General features: G+C 42.0%; 1 pseudogene; it reads right to left on the bottom strand.

The window, feature by feature from the left end:
* Positions 1-3,698: 3,698 nt before the first annotated feature.
* On the bottom strand, positions 3,699-12,087 carry LOC142422711 (myb/SANT-like DNA-binding domain-containing protein 2 pseudogene; annotated as a pseudogene).
* Positions 12,088-12,092: the final 5 nt, after the last annotated feature.

Genomic DNA, 12,092 nt, shown 5'->3' with positions numbered 1-12,092 from the left:
GTCCCGGGAAAAGGATATCAAGCTCGGTAAAGTAGAAGAGCTTTGAAAAAAAATAAATAAATAAAGGGAAGAGCCACAACCAGATGGACTGACACAATGACTGCAACACTAAACCCAAACGTAACAATTCTGAGTTCCATGCAGGACTGGGCAGTGTTTGCCTCTGTTTTACACACGGTCACTAAGAGTTGGAACCAACCCACCAGCACCTAACCACAGGCTCAGAAGGAATATCCTAGTCATGTACAAATAGAATATAGAAAATGAGATGTCCAATTACTTGGTGCTCTGACATGAAAACATGAACTTGTCACAAGGGGACAGACAGCAAAAAGGGGGGAAAACACTAAAGTCGGCCTGTAGGGTTTGGTGCCCCAATAGACTGGACTGGAAAACACTCCTAAAGGCCAACAAACAGTCCTTGAACTAACTAAAAACTTTGCTTTCTTCTTATGTTTTATTTTGGCTTTTCTCATTGGTTTGTTGTTGTTGTAGTTTTGTTGGATATTGTTGCTTGGTTTTGTTGTCTTGTTTTTGTGCATGTTATTATCTCCGCAGGTCTGTCTAAATAAAATAGGCTGGATGAACAATCTGGAGGAGAAAACAACAGGACCCACAGTTCCGGGGGGATGTGGGAGAGGGGGAAGTGGGGGGAAAGGTAGTGTTAATAAATCCAGGGACAAGGGAACAACAAGTGATCCAAATCAGTGGTGAGGAGGGTGTAGGAGTCCTGGTACGATGTGATCAAGGGTATTGTAACCAAGAGGAATTACTGAAACCCAAATGAAGACTGAGCATGATAGTGGGACAAGAGGAAAGTCAAAGGAAAATGAGGAAAGAGGAGACAAAGGGCATTTATAGGGGTCTAAATAAGGCATGTTCATATGTAAATATATTTGTATATGAAGATGGGGAAAAGATCTATGTGCATATGTTAATAAGTTTAGTACTAAGGTAGCAGAAGGACATAGGGCCGATGCTCAAGTACTCCCTCAATGCAACAATACTTTTTTCTATTAAATTGGCATTCTAGGATGCTCACCTTCCTGACACAATCGCTGAAGACAAAGCAGGTCAATAAGTAAATGTGGTGAAGAAAGCTGATGGTACCCAGCTATCAAAAAATATAACATCTGGGGACTTAAAGGCTTGAAGATAAACAAGAGGCCATCTAGCTCAGAAGTAACAACTCCCACACGTAAAAAGCACACCAGCCTGCATGATCATGAGGTCCCGAAGGGATCAGTTATCAGGTATCAAAGAACAAAAAATCATATCACTGTGTGCTCACCTCCCTGATATGATTGCTGAAGACAAATAGGTACATAAGCAAATGTGAGGAAGAAAGCTGATGGTGCCTGGCTATCAAAAGATATAGCATCTGGGGTCCTAAAGGCTTGAAAGTAAACAAGCGGCCACCTAGCTCTGAAGCAACAAAACCCACATGGAAGAAGTACACCAGCCTGTGTGATCATGAGGTGTTGAAGGGATCAGGTATCAGGCATCATCAGAACAAAAAATCATAACCTTGTGAATGAGGGGGGGTGTGGAGTGGAGACCCAAAGCCCTTTTGTAGACCATTGGACATTCCCTTACAGAAGGGTCTCAGGGAGGAGACGAGCTAGTCAGGGTGCAATGCAGTAACGATGAAACATACACCTTTCTTCTAGTTCCTAAATGCTCCCTCTCCCCCACTACCATGATCCCAATTCTACCTTACAAATATGGCTAGACCAGAAGATGTGCACTGGTACAGATAGGAACTGGAAACACAGGGAATCCAGGGTGGATTCAGGACCAGTGGTGTGAGTAGCAATACTGGGAGGGTGGATTAGACAGGGGGAACCAATTATAGGGATCTACATGTAACCCCCTCCCTGGGGCATGGACAACAGAAAAGTGGGTGAAGGGAGACGTCAGCTGGGCAAGATATGACAAAATAATAATTTATAAAATATCAAGGGTTCATGAGGGAGAGGAGAGTGGGGAGGGAGAGGGAAAAAATGAGGAGCTGATGCCCGGGGGTGATGTGGAGAGCAAATGTCTTGAGAATGATGAGGTCAATGAATTTACAAATGTGCTTTACACATTTGATGTATGTATGGATGGTGATAAGAGTTTTACGGGCCCTTAATAAAATGATAAAACAAAACTGACAAAAAAAAAAAAACAACAACCAAAAAAGCAGTCGTCAGCCTGAATTGCCATGCATAGCAGTAAAGTCATAGCAAATCCCCCAGTGCCAGTGAAGTCGGGTCAACTACCAAAATCTCGATTAGTACACCAAGAGGCCAAGAAGTACTTTAATCTGTTTTTGTTTTTTAGTTTAAGTGGCAATACAACCATGATGTTGGTACAGCACAGAAAAAAGGGTCTTTGCAGGCAACAGTGATTGGATGTAGCAAAACACTTGGTTGGTGACACACACATAAATAAAGAACCTCTACCCTATGTAGTTAGAGTGATACTGAAAAACAGTCTTATTTAATGTGACTCAAAATTTACCTTGTCATTATCTATTGCTTATTTATTGAGGGTTGTAAATAACACTTATATAGAGACAGATGTGTAAAAATGAAACATCGTGAAAAAATACAATTTTCAAATTCATATGAAACTCAAGGTATAAGTTTTCTCTAATATGGAATGTACCTACATTTGTTCATAGTAGGGCTTGGAAATACATTTTAAAGCTGCTTTTATGTTGTTTTTTTTTTTACAAGAAGCAAATCTTCAGCAATTTATTGTGTTGATGACCACAAGTTTTCTTAATATGATTGAATGATTAAATTGTATGATATATGAATTATATGTCAATAAAACTATATTTTAAGAAAGCAATGGTGTTGGTTTCATCTATGCTTTTGTGCATCAAGTCAAATGACTATGTGGTTCTTTTCCTTTGTTCTATTAAGGTGGTATATTTTATTTACTGACCTTTAAAATGTTGAACCACCTTATTTTTTTTAGCTAAATCTTACTTGGTTATGGTGATAACCTTTTTTAATATTTTATTGGGGCTCATACAACTCTTATCACAATCCATCCATATATCAATTGAGTAAAGCACCCTTATACATTTGTTGACCCCTTCATTCTCACAATTCGCCTTCCGCTTAGGTTCCTGGAATCAGCTCATTTTCCTTTTTTCCCTCCCCCTGATCCTCCCTCATGAACCCTTAATAATTTATAAATTATTATTTTATCTTATCTTACACTGCCCGGCGTCTCCCTTCACCCACTATTATGTTGCCCATCCCCCAGATTGGAGGTTATATGTAGATCCCCGAGATTGGTTCCCCATTTCTATGGCCCCTTCCCTCCAGTAATCACCACTCTTACCATTGGTCCTGAGGGGTTCATCAGTCCTAGAGTCCCTGTGTGTCCAGATCCCAACTGTACTCCTGTGCCTCTTCTGGTCTAACCAGATTTTCAAGGTAGAATTGGGATCATGATAGTTGGCGGGGAGGAATATAGGCCACCATGCACGTTCACTGTTTTTTCCCAGCATGCTCAAAATGAGTATTTTCCAGGGAAGTCTGTTTTTTCATCCCAAAGTCTACTATGATTTCCTAGAAGTTGTACTGGCCCCATCGTGGAAAAATCATTTCCACGAAGACTGCGGTGGCAGCTTCTTCTGCATGAGGGGCAGTCTGAGATTTAGGAAACAAGTAGAGGAAGTTAACAGTCCAAATCCTTATGAAGGATGACATTCAGTTATTAAATTTTAAAGGCTATCCAATGGCTTTTTCCAGGCATTCAACTAAAGAGCCCGCAGAAAGAAAATCCCTCTCCACTTCTACAAATTTGATGTAAATGGATTTGGGAGAAACTCCAGGATCCACAATACAGTTATGAGACAAAAATCCATTAATACCAATCCAATCTTTGCTAAAGGTTTTGGTATTAGCTTGGAAATGTAAAAATAAGCATTGCTGTAGAGTCCTGACCTCAGCAATCCCGAGGTAGCAATAGACAATTTGGGTGGGCTCCATTTCCACCTGCAATGAGGTTTGTGCTGACAGGGTTTCCATGTCAACCCCGCCCTCCTTCCCTGGGTCCAGGGACTGTCGCTCCATGTGCGGTGAGAGAGGCCTCTCGATACATTCTTCATAGCCAATGGCATAAAGGCCTGGGCTCTTAGGAATGCCTCCTGGCAATAAATACTGAACAACATTTCCTCCAGTGGGTTTGGAGTGAGCAATGGGTATCCAGTCGACTTCCATGTGCAGCTCCAGACACCTCGCTTCGCTAATGGTGATCTCTAAGAACTTGTAGTAGACATTTTTCCAGTTCATTTTCTGTACTCGAGTCATAATGATCCGCCCTTCCGGCTTCTCTGAGTTGAAGTACTCCCGAAGTCGCTTGCCTAGGGGCACCTGGGAGCTGATTTCAGCATAATGGTACCGGATGTCCTCTTTCCAACGGGTGTTATAGCCAATTCCAAAAATGGCCAGTTTATTTGAAAGATGAAGCCTGGAAAAGTCTGTCCAGCTCTGAAATAGTTCCCATTTCAACTGTACCGATTCCAAAATCTGCACAATATTCTGCATGATATCTCTCTTCCTAGAAAGAAATAAAAAACAAAATTTCTCAGGTGCCTAGATCAACACTCTCTAACAAACTTCTTTATTGTCATAGACATGACCTTTAGTTCTACTGCATAATAAGTGGGCATTAGCACTTAAGTCATAACTATTAAGGTATTGCATCCCATACATTATTTAATTTGTAATTTAACTTTAAAAAGCCACATCTCACTAGTGGCTACTACATAGGACAAGGCAAATCTAGACAATCACAATAGTAAAATCTGAGAAACACCCCCAGAGAGATTGTCTCAAAAGTCCATAATAAACTGCTTTCCATTCTTTCTATTGTCTGGCTACATCAGATAGCAGCTCCGAGGATTTCGGGACTCTAAGGATCACACCTATGAGGAGGCTGGAAAGGTTCAAGGTGAAATGGAATTAAAAGGTAATGGAATTTTCCCATGAACTTCTTCAATCCCCTTTATGGCTCTGATCATGCATACTAATGATGGTCTTCAGACCTAACTACCCGAAACACGAAACTGTACTCAAGAGAGGGTCAAATGCTGCTTAAAATAATTAACAGTTTAATTTCTGCCCTCAAAAATCTGATGCTAGTTCAATACAGGTTTGTCTATACTTGCCTGGTGTAGCGAAATAAATCAGTGATAATGGAAGACAACATACAGATAAAATAACATTTTCTTCAATTTGTTTGTAATTCGTCACTATTCACACACTTAAATGCACCATAAATTTAGGAAGGGTAATCTCAAACCATTCACATGAAAGTTTCTACCAGAGAAGGAGTCAAGAAAATGAGTTGGCTCTTCCAGGAAATCCTTTACAAAGGGCGGCAAGGGTGTAGAAATTGTCAATTTTGACGTGTACAGTAAGAGAGTAAGAAAATACGTGGAAATTCTTGTCTCATGTGCTGTTTAACTCATATTTTGTAATGGATACAGAGGAAGGAGAAGAGTTTTGGGAATTCTCACAGAAGCCTTCCACAAAGCCATTCTTAAACTGTCCTCTTACTCTCAACTTTTAATTTGTAGGATGACAAAAGTGCTAGTATCTTGTTTGGGCTGCTAATTGAAGTCTCAAAGGGGACCTTGATTTGCCCTCCACACTTCAGTTTGGCTTACAACCGTCTCTAGTGCGATCATCTAGAGAAAATCACTCTAACTTGGGAATTATACCCACCTTCTCAGGGGACACAGAAGCACTTGATGGTGACCACTCTTACATGTTTGGTTTGTAGTACTCGAGAGGTTAAAAATATAAAATTAGCTCCACATTTCTGCATGAGTAAATATTATAATGAAAAACTATTTCTCATAAGCACTAACCTCCTGTATGTAGTTTTAAAATGTGTTTTACTGATCTCAAGAAAAAAGTAGGCTAAGGAGGTGACATGAAGGGTAGATCTTTGCCTGTTTTAATCAATGATGTATCTCAGTACTTGACATAAAGTAGACACTTGAAAAATATTTGTTGACTAAGTGGGTGACTCCTTATCACAGGTGAAGGATATTGCATTTTACTGCTGGTTAGGCCAGCCACTTCAGGTTAATTCCACCCTGAGAGTATAGTTGGGTTACACATTGGTCAGCAATTCCAAACCCCAGCCTCTCTGTGACAGAAAGATGAGGCTTTCTACTTCCATAAAGGGTTAGATTTTTAGGAACTCACAGAGGCAGTTCTATCCTGTCCTATAGGGTCATTATAAGTCAAATTTATGTGATGGCAGTGAGTGTTTTTTGTTTTTAACACCTACAAAGAAAAATAATCCAGTTAACCAAACAAAACTTATTTTTTTTCATTCAACACAGCCACTGGCCTACGGCACCTTACTCCTAAACTCAGATTTACAAGGAATAGCTCCAAAGACACTCTTGCACCAGGAAATCAACAACCTAACAAGAATCATGTGAGCTGCACAGGTTGGATATTTCAGGGAAGCCCATCAATTTCCTATGTGGTTGATTTGATCTAGGCTTGACATGCCGTGGGTTCCAGGCTAATAACAGCTATTCAAAGCCATAGAGCACAAATGAGAATTAGACCCACCAACTTAACCTTACAGTGGCTCATCGCATATACATCATCCACCAACATTTTAAGACTCTCAGTTTTCTTGGGAAGTTGCTATGCCATTCTAATAGTACTGCTACGTGTGTGCGCGCGCGTGTGTGTGTTTGGTGTGGGGTTATAAATAGTCAAAAACAAGCCTCTCTATACCAATTGTTCAACAAGAGTAGATTTAGGACATACATGTCACATAATATTTTTCCATCTTCAGATAAACTCATAATTTTTCCCTTCTATTTTAGCATGCCTTCCATTACTGAAAACACATGCTATGAACAACAAACCCCAAGGGCAAAACCGTTTGGTCATGAGAGTTAAATAGTTCCTGAGATCTGTGCTGTAGCTCCTGTTTTCTTAAGTTACAACCACAGGAAAAGTTCAGGTGCTTTGGCTTTGGTGGTAGTAATTCTGTGAAGTTGGAGTCCATCCCCAGCTACACTGACTACAGGGCTTGCTCTGCACGTCTCTAGTGGCTTCAAGGGAGAGGTAGGACATTTTGTGAAACAGCCGATGGCTAGGTTGGGGACAGAGCTCTGAACCTGTGATAACTCAGTTTTTAAAAACAGTATTCATAATGCTCCCCCTCCTTTGAGACACTTTGAGATCACAATCTTAAAAAAAAAAAAAAGAAAGAAAAGAGAAATCACCTATAATTCTCACCAAGAGATGGCCTGAAACGTACAGATCTGGACCATAGCTTGCTTGCTTTCTTCTTTGAGTGCCTTAACGATTATGAGTATGGGGAACAACTCCTGATCCTTGAAACCTGATTTTCTCCTCGGGCATGGAATCAGATGACAATGGGAATTCTTTGATTCCAAAGAGATGCTTTAAAAGAGCAATGAGTATCCACAAAGGAAAGGAAATGGCGTTGGCTTGCTAAAAGAAGAAACTACAGACACTCCTCATTTATCACGTATACATACTAGGTGTGTTATATGAAAATCAGTGCCATGTGACAAGGGATGAGGACGACACCATGTCACAGCAGAAGGATCACTGTGAGACAACAACCAAGCATCATTATTCAAAACTGCCAACGCGCGGAGAATCACGACCCAAGTCAACACGTAACCTTCACCATCATAGCCAGTGTTACTCTTGCCTCATGCCTTGACATTCACTATTGCCAGAGGTATGCTGTTCCTGCACACACAGAAACTTACTTTTCAACATGGCTGTAATGACAATATCAGCTAAAGAGAGATTTGTTAAGGGACGAGGAAACGTGTTGTTCTTTGTTGTATTATTTGTAACCAGTCTCTCACATCTTGCCCCTTCTACTTTTTCTTTAAAGTCTCACAAACACCAAGATTACATGTATGGAAAGGCATATGCAAGAACAATAATTTTCCTCCTTTTGGCCCTAAATTCCTCTATTTTATTCTCTTTAACAATTAGATTTAACCAAGGATTTACTTAAATTATTTAAAGAACCACAAATAAAAAAGTCTGGTGATCTATTTTACATTTAATTTGAAAAATTGGACAGATCTTGCCATCATGAAGTAAGCTTCATAGATACTTTTATAATATACTTTTACATGTGATAAGCTAATATGGAAAAGATCTATTAGATGCCTGAAGAAAAGATGCTTGGTAACTGCTATAGTGACAAAATAGGAATTGGAAGTATTAAAATAATGTGACAACTATTTTTAAATGGACTGTAATTCGCTGAGCATATCAACTAAAATGGGGGCTGTGGCAGGGGAATTGAAACTCAAGAAAATATTAGCATGATTGCTACTGTCGAAAACAGTGGAATTAGTCAAACCTGAGGGAGTTCAGAAATGCGTTATAAAGGGATCATGGAGACCTTCCGGTTCTTCCTATCAAAAGTAAGTCAGGAAAGGTTATACTTTCCACATTTGTTAATGATTAATGATAATATGTAATTAAAAGATTCTGTTATCACTTTAAATGAAACAATTTAAAAACTGATTCTAAATCTGAGCGTAAATAATGCTCGAATCTAGGAATTCACCTCCTAGATTCAACGATATATCAGATTCAGCAAGAACCTCAATTTGGCTTTCATGGGGCACTACCATACAGACTCGAGTATAAAGTTGACGCGAATATCAGCCGAGGCACCCAATCTTACCACAAAAAACTGCATTGAAAATGTGCTGGGAAACTCGGCTTAAACAAGAGCATATACAGGATGTCCTCTTCCACACAAAAGTCTTACTTCTCCTCCCCTCTCTTTATATTACTCATTTCAGAATTGTTTTAAAATTAATGACTCTGGATGACAAAGCGTATACTTAAAGCTATTAGACTTAGCCACAATTAGGATTAATAATACTTTCCTTATTGTTAGAAATCTCCATGGGACACTGGTATTATCTCAGTTTCCCTTTCTGAGGGATTCTGTATCTTCAATGAGGTCATAGGGGTAGAGAGCAGGAGTCCAGAAATCTGGACAGAGCTAAAGCAGAGGTAACAGCTTGCTCAAATGGTTAGATCAGAGGAGATCACGGGCCCTTATTTCATCTGAGAGAAGTGCCAGGTGAATGCTTACTACGTTCACCGGTCTATGTATTTAACGACTACAAAAGCAAAGAACTGGAGAAAAGGCTTCAAAGGTGTCCAATCACCAAAGCAGGGAAAAAATGAAGATGGCTGAAAACTGACAAGGATAAAGTGAGAGTTCTGCCAAAGTTTGGATTAGAGTGAAAGGAACGGAGAGAATACAAGAATGACATCCACTGTGGATGAATGTAAGGGGAGTCTATGGGAGAGAGGGGCAGGTAAACAAAAGCAGGGCTTTGAGATTAGCAGGATTTGGGGGTTTAACGGCAGCAATGCAGAGAAAGACCCAGGGTTACAGTACACGTAACATTAAATACAGTGCACAATGCAGCTAGCTTGCCAAAGTAAGTAAATCCAGTATTGGGTTGTATGAGCAGAGGAATCACATGTAAGCTATGAAGGTGGCTCTTCCTCTCTATTCAGCACCGGTGAGGCCACAGCTGGAGCACAGCATTCAGTTCTGGGCATCGAACCAGCTACAAGAGAGGGAAATTGTAGAGTTCAGAAAAGGGCAAATAAAATAATGAAAGGCTTGGAAATTAAGATTTTTAAGTAGGGCCAGTGGTTTCATCAAAGCCCTTTCTGACACTATGATTTTGGAATGAATAATGTTTCTTTTGCATCAATGTCTTCTAATCCTCCCAGACCCCCCCACAGAGGTTTGGCCACTCTGACTGCAGGAGGGGTTACTGGGGGGCACTGTAATGGGAGTCATGGAAAGCACCTTAGCTGTCTTCTAACCCAGACTACAGCAATTGCTGAAATCCCTGTTTCAATAGCCCTGCCAAATTGTGCTCCATTTCTGTTCAGACAGGCATCCCTAGGTGACACTGACAGGTCAGGGGTGCAAGTGCAAGTGCAGTCCAGAGAAGCCTCAAGCAATGACCTGACAAGATACTCCCCCAAAATCAGTCACTGAAAACCTAAATGAGCATACTTCTACTCACATTCACATGGGGATTCCCAGAGGATGGCAAGTGGTAAGATTTGTTGTGGATGTTGTCTTCTAGAATACTCTCTGTTTCAAGGAAGTGATTTCCACTTCTGGAAATTCTGATTGTTAGACAATCCTCCCTCGTGTTGAGCCAAAATCTGTGTTAATGTATTATCTGCCTATTGGTCTCCGTTCCTGTCCTCTTTGCCCATCAGAGGGGCTCTGGTGGCAGAGTGGTTAGGTGCTGGGCTGCTAATCTCAAGGTCAGCAGTTCAAAACCACCAGCTGCTCAATAGGAGAAAGACAAGACTTTCTACTTTTACAGAGTTATAGTCTTGGAATCCCACAGGGGCAGTTCTTCCCTGTCCTACAGGGTCACTCTGAGTCAGAATTGACTCCATGGCAGAGAGTTGGTTTCTGGGGCCACCAAGAGAGATGAAAATCAGTACTACACACCAGCCCTCCAAATATCTGAATACAGCTGGCATATTACACCTCCTTGCTCACCTCTAAGTAGGTTCTAGTTTGGGGTTTGATGGAAGTTTGAAGTACAAAGTCATAAAGGTGATACCAACAAACAGATACGGGGTTCATATTCCTTTATGGCCACACCCCTTTTCTACCATTTATCTTGGTGCTGGACAGAATCTGAGCCATGAATGGAAGGTTCCCTGTGACATGGATGGTACCCTTAGATGCAAGACTTTCTCTCTGAGACCCTTTGTTCCCCAGGTCCAAGGGCAGACACACTCTCTGTGCAGGGGGTAACCTAAATTATGACCACCTAGATTAGAACAGTTGGAAAGGGGGCATTGCCGTTCCAGTGGGATCTCAGGGGGATGTAGGATCAGGATTGGATTCAGGATGTGGGGAGTTTTAAGTGGGTCAGAGAAAAATTTAAAGTGCATGGGTGACTAGTGTGACCCCAGCTAGCCTTACTCAGCACAGTAAAGTTGATTAACCCCAAGCCATTGGTGTAGAAGTCTGGTGGGTGGTTACCTTGGCAGAGGTAGGTTCCAGTATCCAAGGGGTGGACCTCACTCAATTTCAGGATGGCTACCCCTCCTGTCGGGGGTTGGTGATACTGAAGAAGGCGGGCCCGCTTTGCCTTAGAAGCAACCAGAAGTACAGGGTCTGTGAAGAGGCAGATGAAACACACTTGTGACTTCCTGCTTCTCAGCGCCAACCCCTTTAATGCTTGGGAAGACACCCCGTCTCGCACTTCACCCCCCCCCCACAGGCCACGCCCCACCTAAGCCCCTACTGCCAACTCATGCCCCTAGCCTTTGCTCTGAGCTCTCAGGATGAGAAAGAGAGATGGGTTATTCAGGCGACACAAAGCTCCACTCCAAGGCAAAGTTGTCTCCCACTGAAGTGCTGTAATTGCAAGTCAACTCAGCAGTCGTGCCCACCGGCACGCTCAGTAGCTCAGCAGGCACCTTCACCTCCATGGCCAGCCCAGGGACTGGGGACACAGAGGTAACCCTCAGAAGATGCGTGGAGAGGTACTGGGTGAGAGTGGAGGCTAGAACCAGGTCCTGGTAATATTGGGGGTCCAACCCTTTATGTGGCTTCCACAACAGAGGTTGGGGGTCACACATGAAGAGTGTAAACCCCTGCCTTGAATCTGCTCTCATTTCTCCAAAGATTTAAAGGCGGAAGGAACTTGGCCAGGTAGTTCTGGGTGAAAGGACCTGAGCCAGGTGAGGGTGTGTTTGTAGGGCAAGAAAACAACAGCACTGTGTGATTAAGCCAGGGGTCTGAGAGGCCACATTCTCTACCCTGCTCCCATGCCCTCCCCTCTGCATGTTCGTCTCCTGCTCCAAGGCCTCAGTGCTACAGAGGGGTGACTACTCTGGGCTGAAGTAGCTCAGAAAAGTGAGGTCTCAGGTCACAACTCTCGGTGGTTCTGCCCCAACTCCTCTCCTTACCAATGATGGTGATGAAGCCCAGCAGAGCACCACATAGGAAAGGCCCAGGGAACGCGGCCATGGCTC

The sequence above is a fragment of the Tenrec ecaudatus genome, chromosome 12 (genome assembly GCF_050624435.1).
Source record: "Tenrec ecaudatus isolate mTenEca1 chromosome 12, mTenEca1.hap1, whole genome shotgun sequence".
Classification (NCBI taxonomy): domain Eukaryota; kingdom Metazoa; phylum Chordata; class Mammalia; order Afrosoricida; family Tenrecidae; genus Tenrec; species Tenrec ecaudatus.
This window is presented reverse-complemented; position numbering and strand designations above follow the sequence as displayed.